This window comes from Pleurodeles waltl, chromosome 4_2, assembly GCF_031143425.1.
Source record: "Pleurodeles waltl isolate 20211129_DDA chromosome 4_2, aPleWal1.hap1.20221129, whole genome shotgun sequence".
In the NCBI taxonomy this organism is placed as follows: Eukaryota; Metazoa; Chordata; class Amphibia; order Caudata; family Salamandridae; genus Pleurodeles; species Pleurodeles waltl.
This window is the reverse complement of record NC_090443.1, coordinates 987445955-987471377: the sequence shown is the minus strand read 5'-3', so window position 1 is coordinate 987471377 and position 25423 is coordinate 987445955.

Here is a 25423-nt window from a genome sequence, read left to right as displayed (position 1 = left end):
TCACTACCTATATGTAGCTTCACAATGGTAACTCCGAATATGGCCATGTAACATGTCTATGACCATGGAATTGCCCCCTCTATGCCATCCTGGCATAGTTGGCACAATCCCATGATCCCAGTGGTCTGTAGCACAGACCCTGGTACTGCCAAACTGCCTTTCCCGGGGTTTCACTGCAGCTGCTGCTGCTGCCAACCCCTCAGACAGGTTTCTGCCCTCCTGGGGTCCAGCCAGGCTTGGCCCAGGAGGGCAGAACAAAGACCTTCCTCTGAGAGAGGGTGTTACACCCTCTCCCTTTGGAAAATGGTGTGAAGGCAGGGGAGGAGTAGCCTCCCCCAGCCTCTCGAAATGCTTTCATGGGCACACATGGTGCCCATTTCTGCATAAGCCAGTCTACACCGGTTCAGGGACCTCTTAGCCCTGCTCTGGCGCGAAACTGGACAAAGGAAAGGGGAGTGACCACTCCCCTGACCTGTACCTCCCCAGGAGGTGCCCAGAGCTTCTCCAGTGTGCTCCAGACCTCTGCCATCTTGGAAACAGAGGTGCTGCTGGCACACTGGACTGCTCTGAGTGGCCAGTGCCACCAGGTGACGTTAGAGACTCCTTCTGATAGGCTCCTTCAGGTGTTGCTAGCCTATCCTCTCTCCTAGGTAGCCAAACCCTCTTTTCTGGCTATTTAGGGTCTCTGTCTCTTGGGATTCCTTAGATAACGAATGCAAGAGCTCATCCGAGTTCCTCTGCATCTCTCTCTTCACCTTCTGCCAAGGAATCGACTGCTGACCGCGCTGGAAGCCTGCAAAACTGCAACAAAGTAGCAAAGACGACTACTGCGACCTTGTAATGCTGATCCTGCCGCCTTCTCGACTGTTTTCCTGGTGGTGCATGCTGTGGGGGTAGTCTGCCTCCTCTCTGCACTAGAAGCTCCGAAGAAATCTCCCATGGGTCGACGGAATCGTCCCCCTGCAACCGCAGGCACCAAAGAACTGCATCACCGGTACCTTGGGTCTCCTCTCAGCATGACGAGCGAGGTCCCTTGAATCCAGAAACTCTGTCCAAGTGACTCCCACAGTCCAGTGACTCTTCAGTCCAAGTTTGGTGGAGGTAAGTCCTTGCCTCCCCACGCCAGACTGCATTGCTGGGAACCGTGACTTTTGCAGCTACTCCGGCCTCCGTGCACTTCAGGCGGAAATCCTTTGTGCACAGTCCAGCCTGGGTCCACGGCACTCTAACCTGCATTGCACGACCTCCTAAGTTGTTCTCCGGCGACGTGGGACTCCTTTGTGCGACTTCGGGTGAGCACCGTTTCACGCATCCTTGGAGTGCCTGTTTCTGGCACTTCTGCGGGTGCTCCCTGCTGCTGAGAGGGCTCCTTGTCTTGCTCAACGCCCCCTCTGTCCCCTGACGCAATTGGCGACATCCTGGTCCCTCCTGGGCCACAGCAGCATCCAAAAACACTAACCGCATGATTTGCAGCTAGCAAGGCTTGTTGGTGGTCTTTCGGCGGGAAAACACTTCTGCACGACTCTCCACGGCGTGAGAGATCCGTCCTACAAAGGGGAAGTCTCTAGCCCTTGTCGTTCCTGCAGAAACCTAAGCTTCTACTGTCCAGTAGCAGCTTCTTTGCACCCACAGCTGGCATTTCCTGGGCATCTGCCCATCTCCGACTTGCTTGTGACTTTTGGACTTGGTCCCCTTGTTCCACAGGTACCCTCGACTGGAAATCCATCGTTGTTGCATTGCTGGTTTGTGTCTTTCCTGCAGAATTCCCCTATCACGACTTCTATGTCCTTTGGGGAACTTTAGTGCACTTTGCACTCACTTTTCAGGGTCTTGGGGTGGGCTATTTTTCTAACCCTTACTATTTTCTAATAGTCCCAGCGACCCTCTACAAGGTCACATAGGTTTGGGGTCCATTCGTGGTTCGCATTCCACTTTTGGAGTATATGGTTTGTGTTGCCCCATCCCTATGTGTCCCCATTGCATCCTATTGTAACTATACATTGTTTGCACTGTTTTCTAATACTATTACTGCATATTTTGGTATTGTGTACATATATCTTGTGTATATTTGCTATCCTCATACTGAGGGTACTCACTGAGATACTTTTGGCATGTTGTCATAAAAATAAAGTATCTTTATTTTTAGTATAACTGTGTATTGTGTTTTCTTATGATATTGTGCATATGACACTTGTGGTACTGTAGGAGCTTCACTCGTCTCCTAGTTCAGCCTAAGCTGCTCTGCTAAGCTACCATTATCTATCAGCCTATGCTGCTAGACACCCTATACACTAATAAGGGATAACTGGGCCTGGTGCAAGGTGCAAGTACCCCTTGGTACTCACTACAAGCCAGTCCAGCCTCCTACAGGGCTGGGGGGCAGCCCTCAGGGGGAGCGCTATTGCTTCCCCTGAATCCCGGTACACGGACGTAATCGTTACGTCCGTGACGCCTGAGAGGCGCTGCCACGGGCGTAACCATTACGTCCGTGGTGTACAAGGGGTTAATCAGAGAATCACAAAACATTAAGGTATTTTGGAGAAAGAGAACACAAGTGAATTTACAAGGTCTGGACAAGCTTGAAAGCAACCAGTACTTTTGTTTTAGTGAATATTCTTCTGGTGATTTTTGTCTTCTGGTATTTTAAAAGATTAAGGGGCATATTTATAATGCTCTAGCACCACCTTGTGCCACATTAATGTCATAATTGTTTATGTTAATGTGGCCCAGAGAGGCCGAAATCTCCACGCGTATTTACAGGGTATTGCGGCATTCTGTAACCCTTTGCGCTACATTATCCCTATGCCAGGCATAATGAATGCAAAGGGGGCATTCCCCCGTTAGGGGAGCTGGGAAAATGGTGTAAGGAAATCTATGGGATTTCCTTGCACCATTTTTTTAGGGCACTTTTAGCGCCTGCTCAAGAGCAGGTGTTAAAAGGGGGCTTGCATTCTTTAGAATGGGCCCCTATGTACTCCGCAGGAGTAGTGCCAACATTTTGGTGCTACTCCTGCAGAGTACATCGATAGCATCATGAAAAATGACGCTATTGCCCCCTACCCTGCGCCATGTGTGCCATATTTTAACTACGGTGCACACGTGGTGGCAGTAGGAGGGTGCAAAGGGTTGCAGGCAGCGCCACTTTAAAATAAATCTGCCCCAGAGTGCTATTTTAAGGAATCCTACATAATTTGTTTAAAGGTTAATACAGTATCTGAACTTTTAAGTTACATGAATATAAGACTGAATATTCTTGGGAAGATAAGAATAGAAACCAGGGACCAGATGTAGGTAGGTAAAAATTTGCGAATCGGAAATAGCGACTCCATTTGAATCTCGATTTCCGACTCGCAAAACCAAATGCCATAAAGACTCGCCATACCAAATTGCGAGTCTCAGAGGTGTTGCACCACATTTTGAGACCTCCGTTTTTGGCGAGGTCCTAACGAAGGAGTGCTGCCTGCACCATGACCAACTCTTTGCAAGGCAGCAATGAGTGTCCCTGACACTCAGAAGAAAAACATTTGGCAGGACATTCAAGAAAAAATAAATGCCATTGGGGTAAGCCACCGCACCCTAGATGTAATCAGGAAAAGGTGGTATGACCTTCGCTCCAGGACCAAGGAGAGGGTTGCGGAGCGCACGAGGGAGATGAAGGGCACTGGAGGAGGCCCATCCACTGTTCCAACACCTACAGCCCTGGAAACCATGGTGGAGACATTACTGGAGCCGGAGGCTGCACTATACACACAATCCCAGTACACAGCAGCAGGCACCACCAGACTAGCTCCATTCCAGTCTAGCACCCTCTAGAATAGTGCATTATGGGCAATGTAGTACAGTAGTCCAAATATTGGCAAATGTTTATTATGAGGCAAAACACAGATGTGCGAGACTGACAGTGTATCCCCTATGTCCCACAGGTCTCCCACAAGGCACCCCCATCAGCGAACACGTGCAGGGCGAGGAACATGGGCCAGACCCACAGGAGGAGGCTGCCAGTGACACAGAATAGCACAGCAGGACACCACCAGCCATGGAAATGCCACCAGAGTCCTTGGAAGATCCTGCACTGGACATGGAGGCAGCAGTGGTAGCACCAGGGCCCAGTCCTACAGAGAGGCACACACAGCCAGCAGCAGGAGCAGTGCGCAGACGCCGGCACAGAGTGCAGTCTGTGCACAGGGAGGATGTCACAGACGTTGAGTTTGCGGGTCTTGAGGCATCACTGGTACAGGGTCAGCACCTGCAAAACAGACAGTTAAGGTCAATAAACAGGAACCTTAAAAGACGGCAGACCACTATGACCCATGGTCTGGCCAATGTGGACAATCAGTTCCAACATATGAACACACATCTGGGGAACCTGACACAGGCCATCGAACGTTTGGTCAGGGAACTGGTGGCTGACAGGGCACAGGCACGGCGCAGGGAGCGCAACACTGCAGCCCGGTTTGACAGACTTGCAGCATCCATTGGGCGCCTGGCTACAAACACCACCTGCCTGTCAAGGCGCACTGTCAGCCTGCAGGTCGAACTGGGTAATTTTGCTGGTGATGTGGCACGGGGACTTGGTCGCATCAGCCATGCAGTTGACATAATGGAGACCAGACAGGCTGCAAGGGGCACAGGGGATACCCCGCAGGACAGCGAGGAGGGCTCTACAATAAGCAGTGTGTCTGCCACTGATGCATGTATGCTGCAGAGTAGCAGTGCACGGCTGGACTCAGGGGACCCACCAGGAGTGAGCCATGGTGGCCGCAGTAGGAGGAGGCTGTGAGCCACCCAAATGTACTATTACTGAGGCACATACAATTAATGTGTCTGATTTGACTGCTTACAATTCCAGACTGTGGTATACTGCACATTTATAATGATATCATAGTTTAGAAATAAAAAGGTGTTTTTTGTTTCACTACATAACTGGGCTATGCATGTCTGACTTTAGTGAGTGTGGTCACAGTTGCCACGTACCTGCCTAAGTATTGGGTTGCAATGTGGTTCCGTCTCTGTCTGCCCTCATTTGCGATGCTTCTATCCCAAGGCTGTCGGTGTGGTAGCTCTTGCTCCTCATCCTCCATGTCTGTGTCTTCAGGGGTGAGCTGTAGCCCACGTCTGGTGGCAATGTTGTGTAGGATGGCACAGGTGGCAACTATCTTGCATGCTGTTTCGGGGGCATACTGGAGTGCAGCTCCACTTTTGTGGAGGCATCGGAATCTTGCCTTTAACAAGCCAAAGGTCCTCTCGACTACAGTTCTGGTCCGCCGATGTGCAATGTTGTATTGCCTCTCATTCTGATTGCCAGGTGTTAGGTATGGGGTGAGTATCCATGGTCTCAGGGCATATGCACTGTCACCAGTTTGACAAAAAAGGCAAATTTAGCAGGGCATCACAGGGTTACACAGTGACCTGAGTGTAGTCACCAATACCTAATAGATATCTGTTTCCATACTCCCCACGTTCTAGGCGTTGGTGTATCCCACTGTGCCTGAATATGTATGAGTCATGTGTACTCCCTGGATATTTAGATACAATGTCAGTGATGACATTATGGGCATCACATACCACCTGGATGTTTAGTGAGTGGGTAAATTTCCTATTGCGGAACACATATTCCAGATTCGCAGGTGGGCAAATTTGTACTTGTCCTGACCACATACCCTATTAGATGGGGAAGTTGGCAATTCTGTAGAAGTCCAACTGTTGATTTCTGCCTTATTCCTGGGTAGGTGTATATATATCTCGAAATGTGTGCGAGTATGGCATCTAGGAAATGTCTGAAGAATCATGAGAGTGCACTTTGGGATACCCCACCTGCCACTGCAATAACCCCCTGATAGCTACCCGAGGCCAAGAGGTGCAGTGAGCATAGCACTTGCACATGTGTGGGGATGGTGCTGCCACGCATTGTCTTTTGTTCAAGCTGAGGTTTCAGCAGTTCAATTATTTCAAAGATAACAGCACTGCTCAGTCTATATTTGTCATAAATCTCCTCATCAGTTTGTTGGAATAGTGTCTGCCTGGTTCGGTATATCCTCTCCTGTCTCTGCCTCCTCCTCCGCTGGGCAGCCTGGACTGTCCTCCTCCATGCAATCACGTACAGTTCAGCCATTTTGAGTCACCCAGATGCCTTCTGGGTCTCCTTTTATACTTTGGTTCTGGATACCACCTGCTCTGAATCAGTGGTAATCTGGGTGTGCAAAACGGGCTTTTAGCGACAAGTCGCAAACTGTGAGTTTTGCATATGGTTTCCGACCCGCAATTTGCGACTTCCTAATTGCGGGTCGCAAAATCAGGTCGCAATTTTTGCGAGTCGTGCTGGGTCGCATCGCTATTTGCTATTCGGAAATACGATTTTTGCATCCCATTTCGGATTTTGCGGGGTCGCAAACAGCGATTTGGGCCATTTGCGACTCGCAAAACTTTGCTACATCTGGCCTCAAATTCCCTCAACAATCCTAAATTACCCGGTATTGGAAAATAATCCAACAAACTACAGATCCGGTTCATTCATCATAAGTCCAACAGGTGAGAGTAGGTTCATACAATAATATCCGTTGAAAGTATATCAAGCCATTTAATATATGACATCTGATTTCACAGTCTTTATAATTGTCGCAGGTCTCCCTCCCCGCAGTACGCTCCCCAAAATCTATTCCCCTCATCCAGCCACTATGAACCTCTGATAACTAATATAGTTGCAGAGTCGGTGCTGCCAGAAGGCGCACAATGGAGGGTACTGCTCCTGAAGAAAGTGCTCCTGGCAGAATCACAAGTCCAAAGATATTTTATTCCTCCTGAGCAGTATCTTCACAATGTCATCCTTAGAGGATATGTACAAAATATTAACTACAGTACAAAAATTGCTTGCAGCTACTCGACTTGAGATGGTTGCACGTGCAAGTCAGGTCACCCAATTACAAAGTCAAGCAAGGCCGTTTGCCCAGCCACAATCCCCGATTCATATGCCTGTAACCAGTCAACCAGTGGTTTCTGTCATAATCCCTACCCTGGTACCTCTGGCTTCTCCCAAAAGATTCACAGGAGATCCAATGAAAATACAAACCTTTCTTACTTAAGTGCAATTACACTTTATGGTTAGACCCACAACCTTCCCAGATGCCCAGTCTAGAATAGCCTTCCTGATTTCATATTTAGGGGGAGACGTAGCTCAATGGGCAGTTCCTTTAGTGCATGCTGACAACTCCCTCTTATAGAATTGGAAATTTTTCAAAACAGAGTTTGAAACAATATTTGATCGTAGGACAATTACTGGTTCAGCTGACCGAGAATTGTTAGAGTTAAAACAAGGTAGTAAAGATCTTGGCATATATTTAACACAGTTGAATTGCTTGATTATTTTAAACTAATTGGCTCCAAGAAAAACAAGCAGCCCTGTATTACTGAGGCCTTAGAGATGCGCTAAAAGACTTAGGCCCATACTTATACTTTTTGCTGCAAACCAGCGCCGGCGCTGGTTTGCGTCAAAAGATTTACCGCCGGCTAACGCCATTCCAACGCACCAGGCGGGCGCCTTATTTATGGATTGACGTTAGCAGGCGATGAGGGCTGGTTAGAGTAAAAAAAAAATGACTCTAACCGGGCAGTGCAGACATAGGGAAGAATGGGGGTTGTGCGTCAAAAAATGGTGCAAGTCAGGTTAAAGTCGAAAATCATGGCTCTAACCGGACTTGCGGCATTTTTTGATGCACAACCCCCATTGAAATGACTCCTGTCTTAGGAAAGACAGGAGTCATTCCCCCCTGCCCAATGGGCATGGTCATTGGGCACAGTTGCATGTAGGGGGGCCCAAGTTAGGCCCCCCTATGCCACTTAAAAAAAAAAAAAAATGACTTACCTCAACTTACCTGGGATGGGCCCCCCCATCCATGGAGGTCCTCCAGGGGTGGGCGAGGGTGGCAGGGGGTGTTCCTGGGGGCAGGGAAGGGCACCTGTGGACTGCTTCCATGGTCAGAGACCATGGAAATGAGCCCGCGGGTCCCTTAACGCCTGCCCTCACCCAGACATTAAAAAACGGCACAAATCAGGCTGCGTGCCATTTTTTAAGGCCCACCCCCTCCTGTGCGTCAAAATGACGCTGAAGTATAAATAAGGCGCACATGCCTTAAAGTCATTTTTTGGGCAGGAACGCCTACCTTGCATGTTATTAACGCAAGGCGGATTCCCGCATCCAGAAAATGACGCGCAATGCTGAATTTTGATGTTCGTGTGGTTGGGTGTCAAAGTATAAATCTGTTGTTAGGTTTGCACCGAATTTGCGTCAAAAAGTTTGACGCAAATTCAGCACAAACAGAGTATACATATGCCCCTTATTAGCTCAGATTGAACCAAAACCACCTACTTGTAAGGATTCAATAGCTCTCACATTACAACTAGATCATCGTTTAGTAGATCGTAAAGGTGATAAAAAAAAAGACCCGATGTTCGTACTTATGTACGAACAAAAGAGGAAGGATCTACAAACAGCCAAGACTCTGCCGAGCCAGTGAAAATCAGAGGGGTAAAAAAACCCTACCTAAAATGAGAAAGAAATGCAACGAAAGGGAGGACTATGCCTATATTGTGGCAAAAAGGTCATATTTGTTTAGAGTGTCCCATTCGCCCAAAAGGTTCTGGAACCAGAATACCTTCAGCTCAACTTCCAACTAAAGAATCAGGAACCTAAAAGACTCAAGGATCAAATTGGAGGTTTCCCGAAGTCTATCTAACAAGCCTCCAATAAAACAAGAGAAATCAGTAGCCAATACTTTACAAACCTCAGAACCCCATTTAATAATAAATGTACATGCAGATTTTGAGAATGGTTCAGAGGAAGTAGTCTTAAGGATAGACGGTGCTGTATTGAATGAAAGGGGGAGAACAGAAATGCTTCATACTTAAAAAAATATGGAGCATTTTTGTCCTTTCCTTGCACTGGAACACTGTATACTGCCTAGTGCCAGTGCATGCACACTTGCAACATGGTACAATAGTTCCTGAGACAGGTTTTTTTTTGTGCTAGAAGAGACCTTCATGCGAAATAACACTCCAAAAGGCCATTTTCCTCTTTCTATGTATTCGGCAGAATGCATTACACATAGAAGGAGGAAATAAAGGGGAGAAAGGGATTATTTTCTTCTTGTTACGCCATCTTCTGGTAGGCGTACTGATTTGACGCAATCCCAGGTTTACAAACGTTTGTACATTTGGAATTGTGCCAAATCCATTAGTGGATGCAGAGGTACACTATTGCTTCACCCATGGAATGTCTCCCAACCTGAAATGTAACATAACACAGCACAAGCAACTGTGTTGCATTACGCGGCACATTTACTAAAACTTGGTGCACCATGGTGCAAGGGTGTATGCGTTGTTGGCAGGATTGTTATTGTGCAGGAAGGGGCATCTTCCTGCAAAGAAACTATTCATGGAGGCTTTTTCCCCTTTCTGTGTGTGCTGCAGGAGATTAAAACAACAAGAAATAAAGATATTGCCTCGTTATGCCTCCCCTGGGGGAGGCATACAGTTTTGATGCATTCACAGGTTTACAGATCCTTGTATATCTGGGAATGTGTCAAAATCCATGGGTGTTGTGTGGGAAAAACCCACCCATACACCTATGGAACACAACCATGATGCAGTGAAAGACAATGCAGAGACTTGTGCTGCGTTGCATTAAACCATATGTACAAGGCCATAAAAAGCCACGCAAAGTAGCTTTGCGTGACCTCATAGATATTGGTCTGCAATCTGCACTGCCGGAGCGGTTCAAAAATTGATGCACCAACATCTCAAGTGGCTTGTAAATATGCCCCTACTAAATCACGCAAGATGGTGTAAATTGCCCTGAAGGTCTTTGTAAATCTGAATTAAGGAAAAGAGATGCAAGAACAACATGGATCCTTAATAAATCAGGCACTGAGCCTTATTGTGAAACAACTGCAGTCTGGTTATATTATTTATTAGCTGTTTTTGAGTCGGGTGTTTTAGTGCTTTCTGCAACTTCAAAGCACTAGCATAAGGAGGAGATAGTAAAGGGGCGTGGCCAAGCCGTTGAAGATGGCGGATGCAAGCTAGAAGAGCTCTGCTCACAGCCCGGCTTATCCGGCCATTAACGGGGGCTCGAGGGCCGGCGGCGTTCGGCTGGTGAGGGCGCGCCGCTCTCGCGGCGCCCCGGGACACGGCACTCCTGAGCGCTGACCTTTGGAGGCAGCAGGAGGCAGAGAGGGGCCGAGCCCAAGTGGGTCCGCGGCCGGCCGAGTGCCGGAGACCGGCAGCCGCGGCCTGGTGGTGGTGCACGCTCTGGGCACTGCGAGGCCAGACCATTGGGGCCTGAGTGTGGGGGTGCCCAGAGGAGTGGGGGGCGCCCCGAGGACTGGTGCCCCCCCACGGAGCCAAAGAGGAACCTGTGTGCCTGGGGGGCAAGTGTTGCCGGGCCTTGGCCTCCTGGGTGGAGAGCCATGACATTGGAGGGGGGCTTCGGGCCTCCTGGCCACGTTGGTCACATTGAGCAGTCTGCTCCTGGCAGGACCACTTCTTGGACTACCTGTGGGCTGAAGCTGTCAGTTGGAGTCCCGTGAGCAGTGGACGGAGGTTGGCTGCAGGTACCTTACAGGCCGGGCTGCACGTGCTGCTGCGTGGCGCCATACTGGGGGCCCAGGCAAGCGGGCCCAGCCTTTTGACGGTTTGGTGAGGCGTCTGCCTTGTGGGAGCTCAAGGCGAGGAGTCGACAGACTTTGATGCTGGATGCGGAGCTGGCGGCAGCGAGAGGATCCTTTCAGCCTCATGGTGCTGGGCAAATGGCGCCATTGTGGTGGCTTACCAGGTGAGTGTAGGAGCTGGCTCAGAAGATTTAAACTGACGGACGGCTGTCGCACTTACACTATTGCTCCCCTGGCCCAGTCCCGTGGATTTGGTTGTCTGCGCTGGGGAGCGCCGCCTGCACCGTTTGTGGTGAGTTACCCGGAGTGTGCGGTGGTGCTGACTCAGAGTGTGGATGGACTTTAGCCATGGTGGGAGCGGGACGTCTTCACTTTGGCACTGATGCTGGGAGGGCACAGGATGCTGCGGAGCAGGACAATCAAAAGCTGGACGCTGTGTTGGACGCGGTAGAACACATTGGCGATTCGCTGGAGTGTGCCCGCACTTCATTGGAAGCCAAGATCAACAAGGTAGCCAGTGACCTTGTTCTGCTGCACGCTGACCATCGCAACCTGGCAGACAAGACAGGTATGTTGGAGGTGAGAGTGGATGAGCTAATGGATCGCTTAGAGGGCAATATGGGGGATGCCCTGGCGCGAGTGGCGGAGCTGGAGCACCGCGTGGAGGATGCGTAGGGCCGCACCCGGTGGAATAACATACGAGTGGTGGGCTTGCCGGAGGGTGCAGAGGGCCGGAACGCAGTGACTTACTCGGAGAACTGGCTGAGGGGGCTTGTGCTAGAGGGTGCCTTGACCCCCTTTTTTTCGGTGGAACGGGCTCATCAAATCCCCACGGGGCCCCATCCCCTGGGAAGCGGCCCTCGCCCCTTCATAATACGTTTGCTGCATTATGTGGATCGAGACATCATTCTCTAATCGGTGAGGTCCGCTCCACCGCCCCGAGTGGATGACACAAATAATGTTGTTCCCGGACTATACTGTGGTGGTGCAGCGGGACAGGGCTCCTATATGCCTTTGAAGCGCAGGCTTAGAGAGATGCGCCTGGAGTACTCTCTATTGTTTCCAGCCAAGCTCCGTATCATAGCTGACAACAAAACTCACTTCTTCACCACGCCAGAGGCTGCATGAGACTGGCTGGAGTGAACGGGCTGCGTCTCGGGCCATGAGGTGGCGAGGCATCCACCTGCGTCGCAGAACAAGCACGGCCGGGGGCTGAGCGGCCGAAGGAGGGGTGCTGGTACTGCTGAGGCTGTGGCGCATGCCCCTGATCTGGAGCAGTTAATACAGGAGAGGCGCGAGGTGCTGTGTAGGAAAGTACCATCTTGCCTGGCACGTTACCCCCATATTTCACTGTATATATGTTGTTTTAGTCTATGTGTCACTGGGACCCTGCCAGCCAGGGCCCCCGTGCTCATAAGTATGTGCCCTCTCTGTGTTCCCTGTGTGATGACTAACTGTCTCACTGAGGCTCTACTAACCAGAACCTCAGTGGTTATGCTCTCTCTGCTTTCCAAATTTGTCACTAACAGGCTAGTGACCAATTTCACCAATTCACATTGGCATACTGGTACACCCATATAATTCCCTAGTATATGGTACTGAGGTACCCAGGGTATTGGGGTTCCAGGAGATCCCTATGGGCTGCAGCATTTCTCTTGCCACCCATAGGGAGCTCTGACAATTCTTACACAGGCCTGTCAGTGCAGCCTGAGTGAAATAACATCCACGTTATTTCACAGCCATTTACCACTACACTTAAGTAATTTATAAGTCACCTATATGTCTAACCTTCACCTGGTGAAGGTTGGGTGCAAAGTTACTTAGTGTGAGGGCACCCTGGCACTAGCCAAGGTGCCCCCACATTGTTCAGGGCAAATTCACCGGACTTTGCGAGTGCGGGGACACCATTACACGTGTGCACTGTATATAGGTCACTACCTATGTACAGCGTCACAATGGTAACTCCGAACATGGCCATGTAACATATCTAAGATCATGGCATTGTCCCCCCAATGCCATTCCGCCATTGGGGGGACAATTCCATGACCCCCCGGGTCTCTAGCACAGAACCCGGGTACTGCCAAACTGCCTTTCCGGGGTTTCCACTGCAGCTGCTGCTGCCAACCCCTCAGACAGGTTTCTGCCCTCCTGGGGTCCAGGCAGCCCTGGCCCAGGAAGACAGAACAAAGGACTTCCTCTGAGAGAGGATGTAACACCCTCTCCCTTTGGAAATAGGTGGTAAGGCTGGGGAGGAGTAGCCTCCCCCAGCCTCTGGAAATGCTTTGATGGGCACAGATGGTGCCCATCACTGCATAAGCCAGTCTACACCGGTTCAGGGATCCCCCAGCCCTGCTCTATTGCGAAACTGGGCAAAGAAAAGGGGAGTGACCACTCCCCTGACCTGCACCTCCCAGGGGAGGTGCCCAGAGCTCCTCCAGTGTGTCCCAGACCTCTGCCATCTTGGAAACAGAGGTGTCTGTGGCACACTGGACTGCTCTGAGTGGCCAGTGCCAGCAGGTGACGTCAGAGGCTCCTTCTGATGGGCTCTTACCTCTCTTAGTAGCCAATCCTCCTTCCTAGGTAGCCAAACCTCATTTTCTGGCTATTTAGGGTCTCTGCATTGGGGATCTCACCAGATAACGAATGCAAGAGCTCACCAGAGTTCCTCTGCATCTCCCTCTTCATCTTCTGCCAAAGGATCGACGACTGACTGCTCAGGATGCCTGCAAAACCGCAACAAAGTAGCAAGACGACTACTAGGAACCTTGTATCGCTTCATCCTGCTGGCTTTCTCGATTGTTTCCAGGTGGTGCATGCTCTGGGGCTAGCCTGCCTCCTTTCTGCACCAGGAGCTCTGAAGAAATCTCCCGTGGGTCGACGGAATCTTCCCCCTGCAACCGCAGGCAACAAAAGACTGCATCACTGGTCCTCTGGGTCCCCTCTCAGCACGACGAGTGTGGCCCCTGGAACTCAGCAACTCCGTCCAAGTGACTTCCATAGTCCAGTGACTCTTCAGTCCAAGTTTGGTGGAGGTAAGACGCTAGACTACATTGTTGGGTACCGCATGATTTGCAGCTGCTCCAGCTCCTGTGCACTCTTCCAGGATTTCCTTCGTGCACAGCCAAGCCTGAGTCGCCGACACTCTAACCTGCAGTGCACAACCTTCTGAGTTGTCCTCCGGCATCGTGGGACTCCCTTTTGTGACTTCACGTGGACTCCGGTTCACTCTTCTTCCAAGTGCCTGTTCAGGTACTTCTGTGGGTGCTGTCTGCTTCTGTGAGGGCTCCTTGACTTGCTGGGCACCCCCTCTGTCCCCTCATCCAAGTGGCGACATCCTGGTCCCTCCTGGGCTACAGCAGCATCCAAAAACCCTAACTGTGACCCTTGCAGCTAGCAAGGCTTGTTTGCGGTCTTTATGCATGGGAATACCTCTGCAAGCTTCTTCACAACGTGGGACATCCATCCTCCAAAGGGGAAGTTCCTAGTCCTCTTCGATCTTGCAAAACACCAAGCTTCTTCCATCCTGTGGCAGCTTCCTTGCACCCTCAGCTGGCATTTCCTGGGCTCCTGCCCACTCTCGACACTGTCGTGACTCTTGGACTTGGTCCCCTTGTCTTACAGGTGCTCAGGTCTTCAAATCCACTGTTGTTGCATTGCTGGTGTTTGTTCTCCTTGCAGAAATCCCCCCATCATGACTTCTGTGCTCTCTGGGGGTTGTAGGTGCACTTTACACCTACCTTTCAGGGTCTTGGGGTGGGCTATTTTTCTAACCCTCACTGTTTTCTTACTGTCCCAGCGACCCTCTACAAGCTCACATAGGTTTGGGGTCCATTCATGGTTCGCATTCCACTTTTGGAGTATATGGTTTGTGTTGCCCCTATACCTATGTGCTCCTATTGCAATCTATTGTAACTTTACACTGCTTGCATTACTTTTCTTGCTATAACCTGCATAATTGTTGGTTTGTGTACATATATCTTGTGTATAATTCTTATCCTCATACTGAGGGTACTCACTGAGATACTTTTGGCATATTGTCATAAAAATAAAGTACCTTTATTTTTAGTATATCTGTGTATTGTGTTTTCTTATGATATTGTGCATATGGCACCAGTGGTATAGTATTAGCTTTACATGTCTCCTAGTTCAGCCTAAGCTGCTTTGCCATAGCTACCTTCTATCAGCCTAAGCTGCTAGAAACACCTCTTCTACACTAATAAGGGATAACTGGACCTGGCACAAGGTGTAAGTACCTCTGGTACCCGCTACAAGCCAGGCCAGCCTCCTACATTGGTTGTGCAGCGGTGGGGTAAGTACTTGTAACTACTCACCACTTTGTCATTGTTTACTTTTCATAAGAGAATAATATACAAAACAAGTTCAGCGTATGTACACCTAACCAAAAAGTTTTGCTTTTCTCCTCTTACACTTTCTACTAAGTGCTGAAAAGTACTCTAAAACTTCAAAAAGTTTCAAAAAGTTTTTTCTCTGTTCTTTAAAAAGTCCTGAAACTTTTTCTTTCTTCTCACTGTCCCTAAACCTTCTTTTATCATGTCTGCTGTAGAGTCTGCTCTTGAAATGGTCAATACTACCTATGACAATTTAAATTTCAAGAGCCTAAGGAGTCTCTGCTTAGATAGAGGTTTAGTGATAGGAAATAACCCTACAAGAGAGTTTCTGTATAACCTGCTCATTGTGAATGATGAGTCCCTAGCTGGCACTTCAAATGAGAAGTTAATAGATTGCTCCCATTCTGACTCAGGGGAACCACTTGAGGGAGGTGGGGAGGGTTCTATTCCACATCTGCCCCTCAGCAGACCACATAGCAATGCTGGTAGTAATAGGAGCTCTCATCATAGTAGGGATGTTTTTATTCCTGGAGGCCAGGTTGTTAGAGTCCAAGCTGTTAGGGACAGATCTCCCTCTGTTGTTTCCAGTTTATCCTCAGTGTCCAAGCATTCCCAACCCACCCATCCTGAAGACAACATGTTAGAAAGGGAACTCAAAAAGTTGAGAGTGGAAGAGACCAGACTGAAGCTTAAACAGCAACAGCTGGCTCTAGACAGGGAATCCCTAGACCTGGAGAAGGAGAAACAGAGATTGGGGTTTGGACCCCATGGTGGCAGCAGCAGTATTCCTGATAGTAATCCTGTTAGAGAGCATTATTCCAGGAATCTGCACAAGATAGTTCCCCCTTACAAGGAGGGGGATGACATCAACAAGTGGTTTGCTGCACTTGAGAGGGCCTGTATGGTACAGGGGATCCTTCAAAGGCAGTGGGCTGTTATGTTGTGGCTATCTTTCAATGGAAAGGGTAGGGATAGGCTCCTTACTGTTAGAGAAAGTGATGCTAACAATTTTGCAGTTTTGAAGGATGCACTCTTGGATGGATTTGGCTTAACCACTGAACAATACAGGATTAGGTTCAGAGACACCATAAAAGAGTCCTCACAAGACTGGATAGACTTTGTTGACTGTTCAGTGAAAGCCTTGGAGGGGTGGTTACGTGGCAGTAAGGTTTCTGACTATGAAAGCCTGTATAATCTTATTCTGAGAGAGCATATTCTGAATAACTGTGTGTCTGACTTGTTACACCAATATCTACTGGACTCAGATCTGACCTCTCCCCAAGAATTGGGAAAGAAGGCAGACAAATGGGTCAGAACAAGAGTGAACAGAAAAGTTCATACAGGGGGTGACAAGGATGGCAAGAAGAAGGATGGTAAGTCTTCTGACAAGGGTGGGGACAAAAATAAAACTGAGTCTTCATCAGGCCCACAAAAATCCTCTGGTGGGGGTGGTGGGTCCAAATCCTCTTCAAATCAAGTTAAAAAGCCTTGGTGTTATTTGTGTAAAGTCAAAGGCTATTGGACAACTGATGCCAGTTGTCCAAAGAAAAACACCAAACCTCCCACTACCACAACCCCTACTGCAAACTCTAGTGCCCCTTGTAATAGCAGTGGTGGTGGGAGCAAACCTACTAATAGCCAATCCAAGGGAGTAGCTGGGCTCACTTTTGGTAATTTAGTTGGGGTTGGTCTTGTTAGGGAGACCACAGAGGCTATGTTAGTCTCTGAAGGTGCCATTCATTTGGCCACCTTGGTTGCTTGTCCCCTTAATATGGATAAGTACAAGCAACTTCCCCTAATAAATGGTGTTGAGGTTCAGGCCTACAGGGACACAGGTGCCAGTGTTACCATGGTAATAGAGAAGCTGGTACACCCTGAACAACACCTACTTGGTCACCAGTACCAAGTGACAGACACTCATAACAACACTCTTAGCCACCCCATGGCTGTTGTGAATCTCAACTGGGAGGGGGGTTACTGGTCCAAAGAATGTTGTGGTTGCCTCAGATTTACCTGTAGACTGTCTACTAGGGAACAATTTAGAGACATCAGCTTGGGCAGAAGTGGAGTTGGAGGCTCATGCAGCAATGCTGGGCATCCCTGGGCATATGTTTGCTTTGACAAGGGCTCAGGCCAAAAAAGCAAAAAGGACAGGGTGACTTGGATCCTGGAACAATGGACCAAGTGCTCCCTAAAGCTAAGGGTAGCAAGGGTAAATCCCTACCCACTATCCCTCCCTCTACAGATGATTCTCCTTCTGGGAAAGAAGAATTTCCTCCCTGTGCAGAACCTTCACCAGATGAGCTGGCAGCAGAAACTGCTGAGCTTTTGGGTGGAGGGGGGCCTGCCAGGGAAGAGCTGAGTGTGGCACAGCAATCCTGTCCCACATTAGAGGGTCTCAGACAGCAAGCTGTCAAGCAGCAAAATGGGGATGTCAGTGACTCACATAGAGTTTACTGGGAGGACAACCTCTTGTACACAGAGGCAAGGGACCCAAAACCTGGAGCAGCCAGGAGATTGGTCATTCCCCTGCTGTAAAGAGAGTTCCTCCTAAATCTCGCACATGACATTCCTTTGGCTGGGCATTTGGGCCAGATCAAAACATGGGAAAGGCTTGTCCCCCTGTTTCACTGGCCTAGGATGTCAGAGGACACAAAAGATTTTTGTAAGTCTTGTGTGACCTGCCAAGCCAGTGGCAAGACTGCTGGCACACCAAAGGCTCCCCTTATTCCACTACCTGTGGTTGGGGTCCCCTTTGAAAGGGTAGGGGTTGACATAGTTGCCCCCCTTGACCCTCCTACTGCTTCAGGCAATAGGTTTATCTTGGTGGTTGTGGACCATGCCACAAGATATCCTGAAGCAATTCCTCTAAGGACCACTACAGCACCTGCAGTGGCAAAAGCCCTCCTGGGAATCTTTTCCAGGGTGGGTTTCCCAAAAGAGGTTGTATCAGACAGGGGTAGCAACTTTGGCCCGTATTTATACTCCGTTTGCGCAGAATTAGCGTCGTTTTTTTCGACGCAAATTCGGCGCAAAACTAACGCCATATTTATACTTTGGCGTTAGACGCGTCTAGCGCCAAAGTATTGGCAAATAGCGTCATTTTTTTGCGTGAACGCCTTCCTTGCGTTAATGAGATGCAAGGAAGGCGTTCCCGTCTAAAAAAATGACGGCGACGCAAATGCGTCGTATTTATACTCCCGGGCAAAAATGACGCCCGGGAGTTGGCGGGTCAAAAAACCCCGCATTTGCGCCACTATTTAACGCCTGGGTCAGGGTAGGCGTTAAGGGGCCTGTGGGCTCAAAATGAGCCCACAGGTGCCCTCCCCTGCCCCCAAGGACCCCCCCTGCCACCCCTGCCCACCCCAGGAGGACACCCAAGGATGGAGGGACCCACCCCAGGGACATTCAGGTAAGTTCAGGTAAGTATAATTTTTTATATTTTTTAATTTTTTTTGGTGGCATAGGGGGGCCTTATTTGTGCCCCCCTACATGCCACTATGCCCAATGCCCATGCCCAGGGGACATAAGTCCCCTGGGCATGGCCATTGGGCAAGGGGGCATGACTCCTGTCTTTACTAAGACAGGAGTCATTTAAATGGCGTCTGGGCGTCGAAAAAAATGGCGCAAATCGGGTTGAGGCGATTTTTCTGCCTCAACCTGACTTGCCCCATTTTAAGACGCCCTAACGCCATTTTCCCCCTACGCCGGCGCTGCCTGGTCTACGTGGTTTTTTTCCACGCACACCAGGCAGCGCCGGTCTGCTACCACCGGCTAACGCCATTCCATAAATACGGCGCCCGCATGGCGCTTCAGAATGGCGTTAGACGGCGCTAAATTTTTTGACGCTAAACTGCGTTAGCGCAGTTTAGCGTCAAAAAGTATAAATATGGGCCTTTATGTCTGCATACTTGAAGGCTATGTGGAAGGAATGTGGTGTAACCTACAAATTCACCACACCTTATCATTTCCAAACTAATGGACTGGTAGAGAGGTTTAATAAAACTCTCAAAGGTATGATAATGGGACTCCCTGAAAAACTCCGGAGGAGATGGGATGTCCTGTTACCTTGCCTCCTATTTGCTTACAGGGAGGTACCCCAGAAAGGAGTGGGCTTCAGCTCCTTTGAACTCCTCTTTGGGCACCCTGCAAGAGGTCCACTAACACTTGTGAAGGAGGGCTGGGAACAACCTTTAAAAGCTCCCAAACAGGACATAGTGGATTATGTACTTGGCCTCAGATCCAGAATGGCTGAGTACATGAAAAAGGCCAGTAAATACCTTCAGGCCAGCCAAGAGCTCCAAAAGCAATGGCATGATAAGAAGGCTGTTCTGATTCAGTACCAACCAGGACAGAAGGTGTGGGTATTGGAGCCTGTGGCCCCAAGAGCACTCCAAGACAAATGGAGTGGACCCCATCTCATTGTTGAGAAAAAGGGCAAGGTCACCTACTTGGTTGACCTAGGCACTGCCAGGAGTCCCCTTAGGGTGATTCATGTAAACCGCCTAACACCCTACTATGACAGGGCTGATCTCACCCTGCTCATGGCAACAGAGGAAGGAGATGAAGAAGAGAGTGACCCTCTCCCTGATCTCTTCTCCTCCACTGAAGAGGATGCTCTAGTGGAGGGAGTAGTTTTGGCACACTGTCTTACTGCAGAACAGAAAAACAACTGCATAAATCTCCTTGGACAGTTTTCTGAACTCTTTTCAACTGTGCCAGGCACCACATCTTGGCGTGAACACACAATTGATACTGGAGACAGCATGCCTGTCAAAAGTAAAATCTATAGGCACCCTGACCATGACAGGGACTGCATAAAACAAGAGGTTCAGAAAATGCTTGATCTAAGAGTGGTTGAACCTTCTGAAAGCCCATGGGCGAGTCCTGTGGCGCTTGTACCAAAGCCTCACTCAAAAGATGGAAAAAGGGAGATGAGGTTTTGTATTACAGAGGTCTCAACCAGGTAACAAAAACTGATGCTCACCCTATACCCAGGGCAGATGAGCTCATAGATACACTGGCATCTGCCAAGTATCTAAGCACCTTTGATTTGACTGCAGGTTATTGGCAGATCAAACTGGCTGAGGATGCTACATCTAAAACTGCATTTTCTACTATAGGAGGGCACTACCAATTTACAGTGATGCCCTTTGGTTTGCAAAATGCATCTGCCGCTTTTCAGAGGTTGGTGAACACAGTCCTGCAAGGGTTGGAGGCTTTTAGTGCAGCATATCTAGATGATATAGCTGTCTTTAGCTCCACCTGGGATGAGCACCTGGTCCACCTTTGGAAAGTTTTGGAGGCCCTGCAAAAGGCAGGCCTCACTATCAAGGCCTCAAAGTGCCAGATAGGGCAGGGAAAGGTGGTTTATCTGGGACACCTGGTAGGTGGAGAACAGATTGCACCACTTCAGGGGAAAATCCAGACAATCATGGATTGGGTTGCCCCTACGACACAGACCCAGGTGAGAGCCTTCCTAGGCCTCACTTGGTATTACAGGAGATTCATTAAAAACTATGGCTCCATAGCAGCCCCACTTAATGATCTCACCAGTAAAAAGATGTCTAAAAAGGTATTGTGGACAGCTAGCTGTCAGAAAGCTTTTGAGGAGCTCAAACAGGACATGTGCACTGCACCTGTCCTAAAAAGCCCATGTTACTCCAAGAAATTCAGGCCCATATTTATACTTTTTGACACAAAACTGCGCCGGCGCAGTTTTGCGTCAAAAATATTACCGCCGGCTAACGCCATTTTGGTGCGCCGTGCCGCCACAAACAACAGGTGGGGGTCATTATTTTTGACGCACACCGCGGCGTCAAGTCGTAAAGGAAAACGACGTTAACGCAGCGTAAATGACTGTGGGTCGATTTACGACACCGCAAACCAGATATGCGCCGTTTTTTTTATGCAATACCGTAAAAAAACAAAGCGAACACAGCCATTTCACCAGAGGAGAGCCAAAATGGTTCCCAGATGCCACTACAGACCCCAGGAAGATAACAGCAGACCAGGAACCAGCCAGGAGGACCCACACAAGAACCAGGACACTTTTAAGAAGAAAAGAAAGTGTCGCTTCAGTGCAGAGGAGCAGGAAATCCTGGTTAAAGAGGTGACGGAACACCAGCACCAAGGGGCATATTTATACTCCGTTTGCGCCGAATTAGCGTCGTTTTTTTCGACGCAAATTCGGCGCAAAACTAACGCCATATTTATACTTTGGCGTTAGACGCGTCTAGCGCCAAAGTATGAGGAAAGAGCGTCATTTTTTTGCGTGAACGGCTTCCTTGCGTTAATGAGATGCAAGGTAGGCGTTCCCGTCTAAAAAAATGACTGCGCCGCAAATGCGTCGTATTTATACTCCCGGGCAAAAATGACGCCCGGGAGTGGGCGGGGCAAAAAACCCCGCATTTGCGCCGGATTTTAGCGACTGGGTCAGGGCAGGCGTTAAGGGACCTGTGGGCTCAAAATGAGCCCACAGCTGCCCTCCCATGCCCCCAGGGACCCCCCCTGCCACCCTTGCCCACCCCAGGAGGACACCCAAGGATGGAGGGACCCACCCCAGGGACATTCAGGTAAGTTCAGGTAAGTATAATTTCTTTTTTTTTTTTCTTTTTTTTTTTGGCATAGGGGGGCCTGATTTGGGCCCCCCTACATGCCTCAATGCCCAATGACCATGCCCAGGGGACATGGCCATTGGGCAAGGGGGCATGACTCCTGTCTTTACTAAGACAGGAGTCATGTAAATGGCGTCTGGGCGTCGTTAAAAATGGCGCAAATCGGGTGGAGGCGATTTTTTGCGTCAACCTGACTTGCACCATTTTTAAGACGCCCTAGCGCCATTTTTCCCAACGCCGGCGCTGCCTGGTGTACGTGGTTTTTTTCCACGCACACCAGGCAGCGCCGGTCTGCTTGCGCCGGCTAACGCCATTCAATAAATACGGCGCCCGCATGGCGCTTCAGAATGGCGTTAGCCGGCGCAAAACTTTTTGACGCTAAACTGCGTTAGCGCAGTTTAGCGTCAAAAAGTATAAATACGGGCCCAAATGTTTGTCACATCAAAGTTGCCAATCAGTAGGAGAGAGGCTGCATGGCAACAAATTGTCTACAAGATTAACAGTGTGGCAGAAGTACGCTGAAGAGTCATTGAGTGCAAGAAACGCTGGCATGACTGCAAACGCAGGACCAAGGTAAAGATGGCCAGGAACAGGAAGGCAGCACTGCAGACTGGAGGGGGGAGTCCAGCACACCAGGATGCCCTGGACCACATGGAGGAGATGGTCGCAGCCGTCATCCCTGAGGAGATCGTCACAGGGATTCAAGGACAGGACAGCGCAGACTACCACGAGACAACGCACATGCAGGGTAAGTCGCATGGGGAATTAAAATACAATAATGTTGACTGTAAGCAGGGGGGTAAATACCTACTACACATTGCATGTAAGTCATCATATACATGGAGTGGCATGGGTAAAGGGGTACTGCAGGGGGGCATGGCCTTCACAAACATAAGCTGGGGCACAACATTACACTACATCAACAACAGTCCCATGGGGGCATGCTGTCATGTCAACAATGGAGCAAAGGGAATGCCTCGACAGGAGGGAAGGCCACTACGTCAAACTTACATCCTGGCACTAGTCAGCCAACAAATCTCCTACAGTAACTAGGTCCCTATTAGCAATCCTCTGGCCAAAACGACAACTGCAATGTAACGGCAACAACAGTTGCCACTACCACCTCTGATCTGTGTGCAGCTCTAGTAGCCAATGGCAGTAACCTCCCCATGGAACATACACACCTAAATTAGGGGGTGAGGATGACATCTGCAACAATCTCCTGAAACAAGACAAAGGCCCCAGTACACTCAAATGTCAATGCCCATAGTTGTCACAAACATCGGCCAAAGTAAACAACAATAGGAGCAACACAGCACTAAGGACACACCCATGCTGCATATGGCATAGAGGAGGGGACACATGTAACTGGTCACTGAAATACACCTGCACAGTCAGAGGACGAAATAGGACACTGATACGACTATCAGGGCAATCCAATGTAACACACATTACCCAACATCATCAGTACCCATTAACAATGTCAACATCCATATTAGATCATAACATTTCCATGCATAGGATATGCCACATGTCAATTAAATTTAAGTCGATGTGAACGATCAGGGATTGGGGCAGGTCCTGATAGTTAAGTGTGCTGCCAGGGCTATCAGAACACCCACAGCCAGTGAAAGGTCTCACCATGAGAATGGATATACACGGAGGGTCGAGTAGGACAAGAAGGTGGCAATTCTCGATTTGGCATAAAGCAACACCTAGAGGCGATGAGGCTGACAAGTCTGATAACTCAATAACATACATGTGACACACAGGTGGGCCATAGGCCTGAAACAATGCCCATCTGATGGACTGCAGATATTAATACAAAACAAGATCACAAAGTGAATTCATCAAAAGGCAGGCATGTCACGTCAAAATTGTCACAACACAGACACACTAATTGTACACTGTTTCATTGCAGAGGAAGATGGATCTCCTGCCGATATGCCTGTCCCAGATTTCCCTGATGACATGGATGACGAGCCGATAAACATTCCCCTGGAGACTATCCAACAGGTCCTTGAAACCCTCCAGACCCCACCTTCTGTCACAAGGAGGAGCACAGAACAAGCAGCCATCGCAGAGGATCCACCCACCACCTCAATTGTAAGACCTGCCAGCTCCAATACAGCTGAGGACTCAGACGACACTGGCACCAGCTCTGAGAGAACTGTAGTTGGAGTACAGTGGGAGCTGGCCAAGGAGGTGCGGGTGGGGATGCAAACTATGGCAGCCAGCCTTGAGGGGGTGCGTTCGTGCATGATGTGATCTGCAGATCAGGCAGCAGCTATGCAAGCCCTAACATCTATCTTGCAGGAACTGCAGAAAACCCAGAAGGAAATCAGCACAGTTGTAATACAGTTGACCCAACACCTACAACAGCAATCCTGTCAACGCGTGCACGAATGCAACATTGAACCCCTCAGGGCCGACCTGGCTGCCTACCATCGTGATGTGGCTGCTATTCTTCAGAACCAGCAGGCCCTCCTTGCAGCAGTACTGCCCTTAAGACCTTCACAGGGAGCAGCGACCGGGATGTCTGACTCCACGTCCTCTAACACTGAGGTGTGTGTTGCCCCTTCACAACCAACAACAACAAGGACAAAGCAGGCAACACACACATCAGAAGAAGAAGACATGGAACAGATCACATTAACAAGGAAAATTACCCGGAAGCACTAGTCCCTGCCACATGGCCAACTATTACCAAAGTCCTGCGCTTTGTAACTTGCCAGTCTTGCAACAACTGTACTCAAGCACTGTTCTGCTAACCACTGTATAACTTGTCACTCAGCCCAGTGATTGTCTCTCTCCTACTCATTGGCTAAGTCGGTCCCTCTGCACTGTCTGAAACAGCAACCCCAGCATGACAAAAGCATTTTGGTAAACCCTTGTGTTGGATCACAATGTAAGATGTCACTATAATGGACTCACAATCATGGACAATGTACACATAGCACTACAGCACTTTTCAATAAATAGCACTCACACAACAAATCTGTCTCTGGGTAATGTGACATATAAACTGCGCAGTAGATAATTGAAATGTCCCTACTGTCAAATAACGTAGCTTGTCAATACAACTGTCCAGATATTATGTAGTTAGAGAAATCTGCACAGTGACCATGATTGCATCATAGTCTGCCCATCCTGAGGGAATAATCTGATGAAGTGAGAAATCATACACCACTATGCAGTGTTGGACAGAAGAATGCTTCCTCAGGGGATAACTAAGTCATCAAATAGTGCCCGCTAAATGTTGTCAACGTGCAAAAATAACACAATAAACATGCCACACTCATCTAAGTAAACACTAAAAAAACTGCACAAATGAAGGTGTCAGAGTTAACATACAAATAGGTAATCATGCCGAACTGTGTCACAAATGATGTATGAGGGTCATGAAGACAAGAATACAAGATTGCCAATGAGAACTCATCTTATAAGGGTGTGCATGATCATCACACTGCAGTCAGACCTAAAACTGTTTCCCCAATATCAAGTCTGGAAACACTGTTAGTGACTTTGAAAACACACTTATCAACAGAAACACATTGTCATCCATATTAACTGTGATTGGTGGTTGCAACAAAGGGTAGACACTTTGCAAGGTAGCTCTGGGTTAGCTGCCAATCGTACAGCTCAGTTGGGATTTGTTTGTAGCATTGGACACAGATGTTATAGTACAAAAGAGATGTGCACGGAATCCAAACCCACGATCAAGTACCATTCAACACATACTATTAAGGGGTAACCAAATATTTATTAAAAGCTAACCATAGATGAGGAAACTGAA